Source organism: Meleagris gallopavo, chromosome 4 (assembly GCF_905368555.1).
Source record: "Meleagris gallopavo chromosome 4, MGAL_WU_HG_1.1, whole genome shotgun sequence".
NCBI classification, from domain to species: Eukaryota; Metazoa; Chordata; class Aves; order Galliformes; family Phasianidae; genus Meleagris; species Meleagris gallopavo.
In genome coordinates this window covers 51,177,931-51,194,315 of record NC_139407.1, presented here as the reverse complement: position 1 = coordinate 51,194,315, position 16,385 = coordinate 51,177,931, and the positions used below count along the sequence as shown (strand labels likewise).

Here is a 16,385-nt window from a genome sequence, read left to right as displayed (position 1 = left end):
TATATATTTATGCAAATACATGCATATATATTGTGCAATATAGTTCATATTAAAAATATATTATATACTTAGGTTGCTCCAAAAATACTGCTCCTATTTATTTCCATGGAAACTACAACAGATAAAGGACACAATGTTTTGACATCAGAATTTATGGCACTAACAGCAATTCTTATAGCATATCCCTAGCCGTTAATTCAAAAGAAAACAAATCTGTGCTGTTGACTGTACAATAATTACTTACTAGTAGTTACATGAAACAGTTTGAGGGGTTCTGCTATGAAAAATGCTCAAATCTTTCTTGAGCTCTGTAGGAGAAATGCTGAGTCACTTCCTGAAACAGTGACTGAACACCCGGTGGGAAGGTAGGGCCAACCCCAGGGGAGCGCAGGTGCATCCACCCCTTCCCAGACCTCATTTAAGGCTTGACAGTGGAGGCAAGGGTATCTTGTTGGTTATCCCTGTGTATCTGAGGCTTCCAAAGGTAAGTAATTTTTCTTCCTTTTGTTTCTGTGTCTATGGCTGCTGCATTAGGGCTTGTTGTCATTTGCTGTAGGCTAGGGTTGTGCTACCACCACTATTATCATGGAATTTTCCACTGCATTAGCGTTACAAGCTATAGCACTGTAATTTATACAATTATGTGTGTGTGGTAAACTGTTCTCTATCTTTCCCTTTTGAAAGGCTGTGGTAAATAGGGGATATTTGTTAAAAAGCTAAGTATTGAGTATTTTAAAAAGATAGGTGGATCTTGTGAACTCTACATTGATTACCCTCAGCTCAGTCCTTGTATACATAGGCACATGGAAAAAAAGAAGGTTATTGTGAGCAACCATGATAGACTTATCAAGGAAATACTGTGCTTGACAAACTTTCTGTGATAAAATCTCTGCCTTAATGAAGGAAGGAAGAGTATTGAATGTCATTTACCATTATTTTTAGAAGGCTTTCAACATAGTTGATTAGGCCAGATGATCTTGTTGGTCCTTTCCAATCTTGTAATTCTATGATTCTAGTCTCCCATAATATCATTACAGCCAAATCATGTGAGGTGAGAACCAACTGAATAGAATACAAGTCCAATGACTGAATCTTTTAAAGAAATCTCTCCCGTGCTATCTGTAAATTATATTGGTCTTTCCAAGGAAGATGATCTTAAGTTTCAAGTTTCTTAAAAATGGCCTCCCTGCTCATGGAAATATGTATTTTTTTTTAATTTATTTTTAATCATGTTTTTAAATGACCATTAAATTTAATTGATTTTAGAAGTCTATAAATGTGTGAATTAGTATTCAAGAAGCAATTCTTTTTGGTACCGATTGCATTTGATTTCACAAACAGCTGAAACCACTGAATGAATTGATAGCAAATAAATATTTATTAATTCTGAACATGACACAAAGATTTGGTCTAAGTTTTTGTTTGCAGCATACAGCCTGTTCTTTCTTTTATCTCCTCAGACTGGTAGTCCAGAAAACGGATCAAGTGAAATTAATGTTATCAGGGGGAGGAGAAGGGGGGGAGGGGGAAAATCTTGGTGCTTTTTTTTTTTTTTTTTTTTTTTTTTTTTTTTTTTTTTTTTTAAACCCACTTCCTCATGCAAACTTGGAGAAAAATAAAATAAAAATCAAAGAGGCTTTCCCTGGAATTGTAGTAGTAGAAAAATAAGGGAAAACAAAATAAAGCAACACAATGCAAAAACAAAGTCTATTAGTAATTATATATCTCTCTCTCTCTATTTTTTTTTTTTAAAGCAAATTTATACACCACTGATTTCAAACTCTCTAATACTTTTCCAGAGGTTGTTAAAGGTTCCTTTTCTTTCCCCTTGCAGTGTGAGAAGTTACTTCCAAATAGCTGTGGAAAATATGATAACACAAATTATCAAGTATAAAATAGTGTTTAATGCACACATAGGAACATATTGTAGACTTGCAGATTTATTCCAGTGGTGACACTGATTTTTTTTTTTTTTTTTTTTAATCTACTACAGTGTGGTCACTATACTTGAGCCTAAGACTAGTTTTTATTGTAATTTAAAGTGCTTCAACTGAAAAGAAAAATAAATTCCTTCAAAAAATTAATTTTTAATCAACATTGTCTTTTTGAATTTCTTTAATTTGAATGTGTTAGAAAACTTTAGAGACAACTCATTGTACAGACTGATAACTTTGTCTCATAGCCAAACGCATTCAACTACTGCATTATTTGATTAATATATCATTAACATCATTAGTTAGTAATATTATTTGTCATACCAACTCTTAGTCCTGTTGCGATGGGTCTAGAGGAGATAATCAGAGGGCTGGAGCATCTCTCTTATAAAAAAAGGTTTAGTCAGCTGGACGACTTCTTGGAGAAGAGAAGAATCTGGGAAGACCTCGTTGCAGCCTTCCAGTATGAAAAAAGAACCTATAAACAAGAAGGAGATGTCCCATTATCATCCGACTATGCAAAAAGACAAGTGATAATAGTTTCAAACTAGAATGGGGAGGTTCAGGTTAGGTGTTTTCTGCCCAGAAAAGTTCTGAATACCTGGTCCCTAGAGTTGTTCAAGGTCAGGTTGGATGGAGCCCTGGGCAGCTTGACTTAGTGATGGCAACTGTGCTCACAGCAGAGGGGCTGGAACTACATAATCTTTAAAGTTCATTCCAACACAGGCCATTTCACTGTTCTGTGACAATTCTATGAATTATGAAATAACTAACATTAAAGCATTTTATAAGAATCATGAGGTTATTATCATTTTATGTCCTGAATGCAGAGAAAAGCCATGACCAATCTCCAAAACTTTCAAGGGTGCAAGAAATAATCATCAGCCATAATTCCATTTGGATAACACTGAGTATTCCCAGTATAGTGAGTATATTATTCCAGCAATCAAAGAAGGTGACTTCTGTGGGTCTGCAATCTCATATAGCTTGTAAGAGCAAATAGCAACTTAACAGAATGAATTGCAGATGAACCCTTCTGCTATTTTGATACGAAGGGGAGTTTTGCCACAGAGTTTAGAAGAGATATCATTTTCAAATCTGGAGAAAGGGCACAATGCTCTACTGCAGAAGGCTAACAGTAAGAGGAAAAAACAAATTTAGTTTATATGTAAGATCTAACACAAACTGTCAAAAGGAACTGAGGAATAGTCTCTTCTTTTCTAAAGACCTGGAACTTGTTCCTTTTTCTAACAACTTTTATCAGATATACTAGCTACTATAGGGGTTACTACTCACATTGGCAAGGAAAGGGACAGATAACTTAGACCTTTTCAACTCTGTTATCTTTTAGAGCAGATGTGTTCCAGAAGTAAACTGATTGGATTCAGGAAAATTCAATGACTCTCGGTACAGAAGCATATGCTTGCCTTGACATCACAGTCATGCAATTAAAAACAATTTGCAAATCTGTTCCTCATAAAGCTACTGATTTAAATGAGTGAAGTCATTCGTATTGATGCTTTTCTTTTTTCCTGAAACATGTCTGACAAAAACAATGTTAAAAAAAAAATATATATATATATGTGTGTGCATAATCAAATTAAAATATTGAGTATACTGCAGTACTATTATGTTTTCCACCTATTCTGTTGTGCATTAGCAAGGTTTTGCCAATAAACTTCATCAGAAAGGAGGGAGATTTAATACATTTAAAGAAGACCATGTTTTGTTGAACAAATTGTTACTGAGACTTTCTTTTTTTTTTTTTTTTTTTTTTTTTTTTTTTTTTAAGACTTCTATTTCAATCTTCTATTATCTAGAATCACGGACTGGGGCAAGATGAATAAATAAGGATCAACGATTCTTCTGGTTATTACCTTTGAAAGGCTAAACAAGCAGTTGGACCAGGCAATGAATAAATGCTAGGCATGCAAAATCTAAGTGGTGTTATCTTATTTTATTTTTTATTATAGAGCAAACTTGATTGTGGAAAAACAAGTTTCCAGTAGTGTGTAAGTGCAGAGAGTATATGAGCTGTCTGGTCAAACTTTGAAACAGTTTCTGTAATAAGTTAAATTGGAGACAATTGTGTTCAGTAGAAGTTAGTATATTGGAGAAAAATAATTGTAAAACATTCAAAAATTTCAACATACATATTTTTTTTTTTTTAAATATAGAACAAGAAAAGAGACTTTAACAATGTGTGTGTTTTGGGTTTTTTTTTTTTTTTTTTTTCATCTTTAAAATATACCAGTGAATTTGAAAGAGTTCTTTTCCAAAAAAGCTTCAAGGTCAGTCAGACCTTACTGAAGCAAGAGACATGGCAAAGTTGAAGGATTTGGAAAGTGAAACGTGAAACATTTTCCTGTTGCTATTTGTACTTAAAATTATATCTGAAATCCAATGTAACTGCCATTTAGCAGAAAATACTTCTGTTTCTATTTGGGTTACTCTTATTCTTCATGTTATGTTATTTTTTTAGACCATTTTTGTAGAACAGGGAATGAAAGAAGCTAAACACTTGAATACAGTATGTTCTTATACGCTTTCTTATGAAAGTTACTTTCAGTTTTGTTGTTATAGTAATACACTTATGAAATATGTCATATGTACTATTCTTGTTCTTATGATACGACTGAAGTCTTAAAATTGTGAAGACAAGATAGGAGACTTTTTTTCTTGCTTGATGATCAAAGCACAAAAATCTAATGCTCAATTTTATGAATTCTTTGCCCTCAAACTCTTGTTCCTTCTTATTGTAGACTGAAAAGTATTAATGATATGAACTGCTATAAATAATAGGGTAGATGACTATCACGGTGACTGACAGGTTTTAAATGGTGATCACCTGCATGCATAGTTAAATCAGAGATTGTCAAGACAAAAAGGTTATACCAGTTGATGAGGTAGTGTCGAATAACACAGAAAACACTAGTATTATATAATTCCGATTCTCAGATTTTAGATTATAAACACCTGCATTCATAATTAAATCAGGCAATGCCAAGAAAAAATGTCAAATTGAATATGCATTCCAGAGCACTCCTTATAGATTAAAAAATAGTATTTTGGATATAGACTGATGGTTGAGATATTGAAAGCTATGTTTACAATGTGCAGTATGAAGTACACATTTTACTTTTCAATAAAATTTTTTTTAGTTAAAAGATACGAGTTGCACTATGCATAGTAATCCATATGATCATGCCACCTATTTTGTGCAGTAAATCCTCAAATGGATGTAAGAATTGCACCATCAAAATTAATTGTTGTTCCAAATGATGCTGATTTTATTCTGTTTAACAAGTTTTAGGAGCTTTGCTACTGATTCAAGTGAGACATTTGTTTAATAATATAGTTGATAATAGTGTGCTTTTAACAACCTACCAGAGCAGAGATATGTTAACTTATTACATTCTACAGTTTTTACTGTTTCACTTTGCAGCAGTGTCCTTAATGACTTTCATATACTGCTGAGGAGGATCTCTCCCTGCCTTTCAGCAAAAGGAAGATGTTTTTAGCCATCTTTTGATCACACTGCCAGTAATACCGAAAAGAACAGACACATTGTTTTAGGATGGCACAGAAAAAGAAAAAAATTATCTTCATTTCTAACACAAAATGATTTTACAGTGACAGTCAAATGTTGGCCTGACAGTCTAATAAAAATTAAACACCATTTTAAATCTTCTTGATTAAAGTAATAACAAAAGTAATGAAACAGTCTTCTAAATCTGCTAAAATGTTCATTTTTTTCTGTATCGTGTTGAAGTAGCACTCATTGAATGCCTAAGATAAAAAGCATAGTTTTGACCTCCTCCAGTCCTGAAAGATTCTCTACTATTAGCACACCACAACAACATAGTGAATAATAATTCAAGACTCTGGTATACTACGTGTCTTTTTTCATGGCACTTATGAAGGAAAGCTAATACTCAGTCTGAGTCTTCAGCTGATGGAAAGATTAGTTGAAATGAAAAGTAGATTTTTTCTTTTTTTTTTTTTTTTGAAGAGGAAGAAATTAAAAGATGTGAATTAACACAACCAGAAGAAACATATTTTAGGAATTCTTAAACTTTTGTGAATCAGTAGCACCTCAGCTGTACTTTACATGATGATTATTAGACAAAATGTATTATTTTTCTAGTTACTGAGCCAGAATTTATTGTGTTGTTTTTTTTTTGCCGTATTACCGATGCTCTACACAGAACGCACTTTTTTAACTGTGCTTTTCATCTTTAGATAACTCTTCTGCCCCCGCGCTTTACCAGTGTTTTTCTTCAAACGCATTATGCAATGCTTATGCCACTCTCAGTATTTCAATGTGAATTTCTCAGAATATGGAGTCTTACAAGGCATTAACACTTAAAGCCACTGCTAATCCCCTCATGGCTTGTTTTATTCTTTTTTTTATCTGTATATTGTATGAGCTACAGGAAACAATAAAACTGAACAAGCACCTTAGAGAAAGTCTGTGTGTGAGACATGCTAATTATAGGGGTGTTACTTGAAGAACTGTATAAAAGACTCAACAATAAAACATTTTCAGTCAGATGATTGACAGTAGTAACAAACAGTTTGCTGTCAAAGTTTGCCTTGAGATTTTCTGTTATCCAGGGGTTAATTCTGACACGATATCTAGTGTCACTTCAAAACCTAGAATATATAGATTTCCAACATATTCACATCTCATTTTGAATTAATAACACAGGATAAAGATTTATACAATATCCTGCAACTCCAAAGCACCCTTGCGTTTCCAGCAGTGGAAAAACAAAATTGGAAGTTTTTTTTTTCATTCATAATAAACAGTGGAACTTAATATTTTTTTTAATAAAAAAACCCACCATCTATTTCAATAATTCTAATCTATTGAGGCATCAAATACAGCCTATTGAGGATATGTATACAGAAATTACATACTTTTCTTATCTTGCTCTTTTGTTTCTATTTTGACGTGCAGATCTTCAGATTTTGTTAAATGATCAGAGAATTGGCATTACAGAATTTTCATACTCTAGAGTGACTCTTCTTAGATGTTAGTGACTAGAGATATGTTGCTAAGCAGAAATAAACAGCTACATGTAATAAAAATGTCTCAAGAACAAAGCAACACAGTGGCTTTCCATTATTGTCCTGTTGTTCCATTATTCAGTGTTTATTATAATTTTCATTGTAATTCAGGTAAATTCAAATTCAGTGCTATAAGCATAGCTGAAATGCTTTCTAATAAATTTTGTAATTAGAGGACTTATATCATTTTTGTGACAGATGTGCAAATTGAACATGTATTGTGCATATAAATCTACAATCCTAATGTGTATTTCATAGTGCACTAAAAAGCTTTTCAACTCTGTTTTTATTGTTTCAAATGAAAAACTCATAAACTGAAAGCAAAATTGATTTTGTTTCATGCAAAATAAATACTTGCCTAGTTATAAAGAAAAAAACCTATGTGAGCAAATTACCATGTATGATAAAAGATGTATATTTGCAATGGGCATTTGTTACACATTCCTAGTTTAGCCTTGTGCACTCTTTCCTTCCTTTTCAAGGACAAAAGTCTTCAGATTTTTGGAGAGAGGACTTTTCCTGCTTAATGATGGTAAGCAGAGTTCAAAACAAAACTAGAATCAGCAAAGTAAAAGAAAAGAAAGTGGAGAGTTAAAGCAAGGAAGCGCTTTATAATGGGTAAACAAAGGAAATTATTCTGCAAAGAAATTACAGAACTGAGAAGAGATAACTTTAAAGCATTAACTTTTTTTCCTTCCACTTTTAAAATCTAAGTAAAACTAGTCCTATTTAAAACATTTCCCTACTAAAGTAGTTGTAAAAGCAAAAGGAAAAAAAAAGCTAATGGACTACTTTAAAGAAAGCTTTTTAAGATTCTTTGGTTTCTTCGCATAAAAATTTGTATATGTACATGTATTCTTCAGAGCAGATATATAATCACCAGCTTAAACTGTAAAATCCATCCTAACGGTGCAGATCTCAGGTAACAATGCAAAGAACAGGTGAGAGGAGAAAACCAAATGGATGCTGATAGAAGTTCCTCATAGATGGGCATTCAGTATACAGTCTCACAGTAAGCACTTTAATTTGAACACAAGATGCTACAGATAAGTGAAGAAGCAAGCTCTAAGCCAATTAGATGTGAATAATTTACATTAAGTGTTTAATACCTTTGGGAGGAAGACATACGCTGTGATGAGATCTCTCCTCAGTCTCCTCTTCTCTAGGCTGAGCAAGTCAAAGGACTTCAACCGCTCCTCCTATGTCTTCCCCTCTAGAGCCTTCACCAAGTTTGTAGCCTTCTATTGGATGTTCTTTATGGATATGGCTGGCCTTTTTGGCTGACTGGACACACTATTGTCTCGTGTTCACATTGTCTGTATCATACCTACAACAAAATTCAGCACTTCAGATCTATGTTTAGTTTATCCTGACTTGCTTTATAAAAACTTTAACCGTTTTGTGTGCTTTCTCGGTTAGTTTCATAAGGTGCACTGTGAGATGACTGTGAAATGGAGATAACTGTCTGCTATTTTTAGATCCTCCTGACTGACCAAGAACAGGGGTCCCCAAAACAACAAAACTATTTATTGTTATAAACAACAGAAATGTTTTTCAATATGTTGTTGGTGTGATAGTATTATTTGAAATTTGATAGCTTGCTGTAATGCTGTCTTCACAGTTGCTGTAATGAAGTTTGAAGAAAATATTTTGATTGGCTGGCACATTAGGTGTGAGCTAGAACTGATTCCTGTACTGTTTTTTAGGCTGAAAATGACAAAGAATGGAGTAGTACCCTCTAAACTGATCTTTGCGGAAAGAAAATCCTTCTGTTTTGTGAAAAAAATGTTCTTTGAATACTTTAGTAGGTACTCTAATTTAAAATGATAGTATTTTAGCAGCCACAATCTATTTCATATTAACTGCTTGTAAACCAGCATATTTCATTAATTTAAGCACTTGAGAATAAAGGGTAAAAACACAAGACTGACTCTTCAGTGTTGTTATTTGTGTGTAGAGTTATCACAAAACTTGATTTGAACATTATTCATTCATCTTTGGGTTACTTGCAAGAGTAAAAATATGGAAAGATGTTTTAATATTCAAAGGATTTTACTCATTATTTTTTTTTTTTTACTCTACTAGGACATCTGAATAAAGTTTTCTGAAATACCACTGTCAATGTCAAGTGTAAACACTGATTAAATTTCAGGACTATCCCTCTGATGAAATCAGATGCCTTTTCACTTTGGGTAGGGTTCATATGTATTTATTCCAGTATATCTCCATTTTCTGTTCTATTGCATGCCTTCATTTCTTTCATTCTTTCTTTGTTTTTCCTTTCTTTTTTTTTTATTTTTTCTTCCTGAGATGGAAATTATTGCTGTCTTACGAGTGGTTGTTTCAAATAGTAATATAGTACATAATTATAGTACAGCAAGTTAAACAGAGTGCTAGATAAGTACCACTCCTGTTGCTGAAAGCAAATTAATTGGAAGTCACTAATAGTATCTCCACCACCAGCTTGTGACCCTTTGATGGAGAAAAAATCTTGAATTTCATCTAGACTTTCATTTCTTTCATCTCCATTCAAAGCTACTAATGAAATAAATGATATTTCTATTTATGCTTATCCAGATATAAATGTGAAATTGCATTCAAGTTATTTGAAACTGACTTTTAAAACAAGCTAATTTCTTAGTTTCTAAGTAACTTTTTTTTTTTTTTTAATTATCCTTGAGTTTGCAGAATAAGTCACAGTGGAACTTTGATTAATTTCAAGTTGTATTATAAATCTGACTTCAACATTACCTTGCATTGTTCATACATAAATTCTAAAACTTAAATTATTTTATAGTGTGTCTGGAACTGAGTCAATATGTTATTGAGACATAAAAACTTAAAAATAACAGACTGTGACGATTAAGAGCTTATACTAAGATAATAGCTGCATATATGAGGGCTGCTCCTAAAACAATGCCTTCTATTTTATTGTATTGACCCACAATGTCAGAAATAGATGGTGGTGTTAGGAAGTAGAGATTGAACCCTCCCACCAATATTACATTTTTTTTTTTTTGCCACGTGACAGATGGCAACACAGGGACAATTTAATAAAATGGATCTGCTATGGAAATAGATATGAAGCAATAGTGTGGAATTGAATTCATCCACGTGGAAAAAATTGTACCCATAGACATTCAGCAGTGCTTGCTGGACATTTATGGAGACCAAACAGTAGACGTGAGCACAGTGAAGTGGTGGGTGATTCATGTGAACAGTGGTAACAGGGAAATGAAGGAAAAGCCACATTCTGGATTGCTCTGCAGATTTTTACAAGCACAGCATGCAGACTCTTGTTCATCGCTGGTGAAAATGCCAAGCTAATGGTGGTGATCATACTAAAAAATAGTGTTTTGCAGCTGAGAATTTTGTCAATAAAATAGTGTTACTGTGCTCTATATATTTATTGTTATTTCCATGGAAATAAATAGGAGAGGTTATTTTCAGAGCGACCTACGTATCTCTGAATTGGAATGCAAAGCATAGACTGAGTTTTAGTTGGGTTTTGATGTCTTACTGTAATCTTAGCATGAAATAAAACACTAAGGTCTATTTGCATTAATATAAATATTGAAAGACAGAAACAAGTCCCTCTTGTGCCCATATTATTTTTTCTTGCACTTCAGTATTCTTAGTAGTTTTCTTGATTGAAGCAACTTCCGTTCATCTATCTCTAGAAAATCCATTTTGTTCACTCAAGTCCCAGCTCTGAGTCTATTTCTTGTTTCAGTCAGACAGATTCCCTCTTTTGCTTGCCACCTGTCAACGTTTACATTCACTACATGATTCTCTTTACTTCTCATCACAGACCAAGAATGACTATTTACTACCAAAGAGGAAGCCATATTCTTCTCAGTAAACATCATGAAATTAGCAGCTTTTTTGCTGACTTTTGCTGAAGTTTTGCTGTCTACAGATACTTCCTCCTTAACAGCAACAACACACATAATTTATGCAGCAAATGAAACATAAATTACACTCAAATGTGTAAGGAAAATGGACATTAATTTAATATCAGTATAAATAGGAAAGTCAGTTTGCTTGACCAGATTAGTAAGACCAGTTACTGAAATAGTAGTACCTGTAAGTGGCTAAGCATTACTGGTGCTGAGCTTATCATGATACATTCTCTTTGAACATGAACAATTTATACCTCATTAAACTTGCTATTGCTTAATGAGTTCTTTAAACAGAGAAATTCAGAATTAGAAAAGGTTTAGAGGTTTATGTCTCACATCTTAAATTCATATGTACTCAAATGTATGATACAGTTTAACTGTCAGGTATAAAGTATTACTGCTTTTATATTTTATACTTCTTTTTCACAATTATTGTTACAAGAAAGAAGATCGAATATATATATTTTCCAGAACTCTAGTTCAGTAACTAAGACTAAAAATTGCATACTTCTGTTCTAACTGAAATAGCTAGTACTATAAGTGGCAGGAAATATCAAGTCAGTTCTCTTTTTGTTCCTACAAAGAGAAATGCATTGTAATGGATAATAATTTAGAAAGTATAATCCTTATACTTTCTAAATCTTCAGTAGAATTCCAAGTTTGGAATGCATTTTGAAAGAGAAAAACCGGTAAAATGCAATGATTTTTTTAATGGTAACCTAACAGCTGTCTCTGACTATTCCCTAGTTTATTTGAAAAATGGCTTCTCACCAACATGAGCACAGAGGTAAAGAATTTGCTTATCAGGAAGAAATTTAGTTGGACAAAAATAAATAATACTGGATTACTGTACGAACTCCGTGATACTTCCTGAAATGGAATCATCCCAAAAAAAGGGAGAGGTTAGTAACACGTTTCTTTCTTTTTTTTCTGTCTTTGGCAAGTGGTCAAAAAATTGTCTATCCACTGATTTATAAGTAACAGTCTGAAAGCTATCTCAAGAAACAGCAACCATCTAAGCCATAAAATGAGAATTAAGAAGGGATTCAGAGTCTAGATTATAAATTATTTGCATTATTTACATTATTTGTAATGTTCCTTAATGCAAAACACATGCCTATGGTCTAAAAGATAACCAAACCAGAGAGATGTTTATGAAGAGATAGGCTGATTTTAAAAAGTCCCAATGCTTAGTCAGCTAGTTAGAACATATATTTTACTATCAATTACTTGAAACAATTGACAAATAAAAAACTTCTAATTTAAGGTTTAAACTACTGATAGCATTGGCAGCAGTACTGAGAAATTTAGATAGATAATGCTTCATGTTAAAAGGAAAATCCTCAGATCATTCATTAATCTTTTTCAGGGAAAAAAATAAATAAATGTAATTTTGGAATTGAGCTTTTGGAAAATAGGAAGAGAAGATTTTTATTATATAGTTCTAGTGTGACAGTGATAAAAAAACTTCCCATTCTGACAGCTTTCTTATGCGGTCTTTTCTTTCCTCTTTCTGGAATATAATCCTCAGATTTCTGACTTTCCAAGACAAACAAATAAATTAAAGCCCTTATTACACTATTTATTAATTACTTTTTAATGTCCGTTACTCGTACATATAGGTCTGGCATTCCAGTCTCCTTGTGCAACCACATGAGAAGTTGCCATATATTAAAATCATTATTTAGTATGTGTGTTTATCAAGTTAATTAAAAGAAAGTCATTTCAGCAATCCTTTTGTTATTTTATAATGAAGTCATGTACCTTCCCAAGTCATTTAGCTGTTTGTTATTTGATTTGAATATAAGGGGAAAAGAAAAGCTGTTAATTAAGCAGATATTAAAATGTGGACAAGCAATTTTTTTTTCTATTGTCAATTCCAATCACAATCTATGAAAATATAGGTAAGAAACACGTACCATAATTTCTGATAGAGAGAGGATTGTTTGCTTTTCATTTCTGTTAAAAGATTTATTTCTGGACCACTTAACAAATAGTGTAAATTTCACTCTCTGTTAATAGAATTACACAGATGGATGTTAACAGAGAATGTGAATAACGGTTTTGCAGGCATGAATACTGTAAGTATGTTGACTATAAGCGTTAATATGCATAGCGAATCTGTTAGTTTTCTAAATATGTCTTCCTCTACTGTAATTTATTATTGTTAGTAAGCAAATGCACTCGTTTTGTACATAAATAAACTTTTTTTTTTTTTTTTTTTTTCATGAATGAATAGGTTTAACTCACAGATAAGATTTCAGGCTACTTTGCAATTCCAGATGAGAGTGTAAGACAGCTCTCTATAAAACTCACTCTAAATATAACAATCTCTTTTGTTCCAATAAAAACTTTTGTAACTTGAAGTTACATTACAATACAACGTACAATAACTGAGTTAAAACTGCCTAAAACATCAAAATTAATTCATATGTTAATTAACTTTGATATTAAATTTTATTGATACAATATTTAATATGTAACTTGGAGAATAACTAAGAAATCACTAATTTTTTACTGTTACAGAGCTTTCATATTCATATAAGTGGTTATCAAAAACAGGAGAATAAGGTATAGTTTGTGTTCACTCAATGACCCGAGTTAACCTGGGAAAGAAACAGAACAAAGAGAGTATGAATTTATAATATTCCAGGCAAGCAGGAGAGTTCTACCAATATGGAAGCTCACTAAAAAATTATTAAAAAAAATGAAAATGTCTTTTGAAATTCATAGAATTGTAGAATCATAGAATGGCCCGGGTTGAAAAGGACCTCAAAGATCATCTAGTTTCCGCACCCCTGCCATGGGCAGAATTGCCAACCACTAGACCAGGCTGCTCAAAGCCACATCCAGTCTGGCCTTGAATGCCTCCAGGGATGGGGCATCCACAATGTCTCTGGGCAGCCACACATAATTCTTATAAAGTCATGACACAGTTTACAAAATTGTAAATTAGAAAGATTTAATTGATTGAATTTTTTCTTCCTGATTTTCTGAATCATTTCTATTTGATTTTTGATTAGGTACATTCTGTTCAGATCTTCAAGCTCTATTAGAAGGACTTAATATTTGCTTTTAAAAAAATATGTGTTTTTCATTTAGCTTTTTTTTTTTTTTTCAAGCACTAGACTTTGGCAGAAGACATCAAATATTGTTATATTTGTGAAAAATTGCCGAGAATCAACAAATTTGGGAGTATTCCTCTTTGTTTTATCTCAGCTGAATTGGAACAATTAAAAAAAAAATAGAGAACATAGTATCCTATTTTTAGCTGAGACAACCTTTCTAAAATTTATGCACTCAGAAGGACAGAAAAAATATTTCAGCAATTTATCTATACATTTCTATAGGCTTGAGAATATTGTAATCCTGGTCAATGCGAGAGTGATGCTGAGAAGCTTTAGTTAATTTGAGCTCCAAAAGTATTCTTCCTGGAGCTGCACAGGTTATGTATAGCTTTTTGAGAAACAAAATAAAGCATCAAATAACATGCAAAGTGCCACTGCTCTATGCTGTGCCTAAACAAACTGATTAGAAGTAGTTTGCAATTTCTACATTAGAGTATAACCAGAGGCATGTTTTCACTGTTTTCTATTCATGGGGGGGGAAGGGGGGAGGGGAACAAAAACAAAACCAACGCTAAAATAGTATAAAGCTAAAATACTTTGAATATGCCTCAGATATATCACCCAGTGCGCATAAGAATTTCAGAGCATATAAATGTGAAATTTTTATGAATCATAGTGAATATATTGGCTTATTGGAAAATGGGAGTCTGAGAATTATTTTTCTCAAATCGTTTGAAAAAGTAAAGATGAAAAAAATCAATTTTTAAATTCATTTATCTTCATGGGGATTTTTGTTGTTTTGATTTTTCTTTTATAATTTTACAGAGATCCCAACAGTTTTGAGCTTCCAGTAGCATCTGACAGATAATATTTTAGGCCAATATGGTGGCTGTTTTTTTCCCAAAGACAATGACTAGTCTGACTACATGTGAAGGTGCATGTCTGTATGCCTGTTTTCACTGTTTGGAAACTACTTGCAGATATGCATTTTCCTGCTCTCTGGACTCAGAAACTTCTCTGTTCTGCTCACACACACAGGTGGCTTACGATTCTCCTGTTTTTTTTTAAATCTTATCTGATAACCTGCTAGGATTTTGTGTGTGCCTGTTGCAAGATATTACAGATACACAGAAATTTCAAGCTAGATAGACATTTTAGCTATGTTCTAAATTCTTGATTCATTGTGTAGAGTTGTTTAAAAAAAAAAACAAAAAAAAAACACTCTATTCTTTCCATTCTCATTTTTGTTTTTATACCTTGAGGTCAAGCAATTATTAATGTGTACAGATGCCTTACATAGTAAAAAAAAATACCTTACATTGTCAAAAATAATATTGTACAAGCTTTATCTCCTACTGTCCTATCACAGCACTAGAATGTTTACAATATTTAGATGAAATTCTATTGATTTGCTAATTGTTCGATATAAGTTTAATATATGAACATTTTCATGCATTATCATGCATAAGTGTGCTCTTGGTTGCTAATAGGCTTTCTTGAATTCACATTGCCATTTTCATTTAGGACAGTACTTATCTAATGTATTATATGGCTTGCACAAGTAACTACAGTGAGGTTTTTTAATGGTTCTCATTTTATGAGATTTAGTTGTTATAAACTTGCAAGAGATTTAATGTGTTATCATTGCTTTTGATGCTACTATTATATTTATCAACTCAGGAAAATGACATAGAATCTTCCGTTAGAATCAACTTTATTTGTCATCGCTTGTTATTTCTCTAGTTATCCCTACTAACTAGCTTTTGCACTATGTAAAAGTAATGTCACGCAACATGCAAATCATTTCTCTATCTGTTCATTTCTATATAATTCGGATCTTCATCTTAAATTTTGTGGAATAACCTGAATTATGTTACAAGCTAAACATTTGTAATGAAACATATTTTCATAATTCTTCTGCATATATTTTTATAACACCATAATGTGTATCACCGGAGTGAATTTTAGTGCAAACAAGCACTTTCAAGTTAATTTTCCATTCATTTTGAAAGAGCAAAAATGCAGTTATAAGCGGTATCTGTTAAAAGGTGACTAAACTCTAAACGCTTCACCAAAATAGCATATGATAGATGACACCCTGCAGAGGAGTAATACTGAAGATCAAGGCATTATTTACAAAATGCTTTGATTTCACAATTTCATTTTAACTTGGACCTTATTATCTCCTTTAAGCAATAGCCATAGGAAATCAAAGCTTCAGTTTGAGTACAGATATGTCAAAAGTATTGTGAAAACTTTGTTTAAAATATCTACAACTTTTTTTAAAAAATAAATAGTTATCCTTAGCCTTGCAGGTCTCTCAGCTTTGTAATAGAAACTTGCCTTATTCTCCAGATGAGACAATTATATCCCCAGGTATCCTAATGTACTTCAAATCCTGAATTTGT

At 32.5% G+C, this 16,385-nt stretch overlaps 1 long non-coding RNA gene across 2 annotated transcripts; it reads left to right on the top strand.

Annotated features, from left to right (window-relative positions):
• The first annotated feature begins 430 nt into the window (after positions 1 to 430).
• On the top strand, positions 431 to 14,213 carry LOC146544508 (uncharacterized). Of its 2 annotated transcripts, none has more exons than XR_014883182.1 (3): positions 431 to 484; positions 11,657 to 11,811; positions 12,932 to 14,213. It is a non-coding gene; the product is annotated as an uncharacterized LOC146544508 (long non-coding RNA). The 2 variants fall into 2 exon arrangements; XR_014883183.1 differs by lacking the exon at positions 431 to 484 and adding an exon at positions 8,047 to 9,199.
• The last annotated feature ends 2,172 nt before the right edge of the window (positions 14,214 to 16,385 follow it).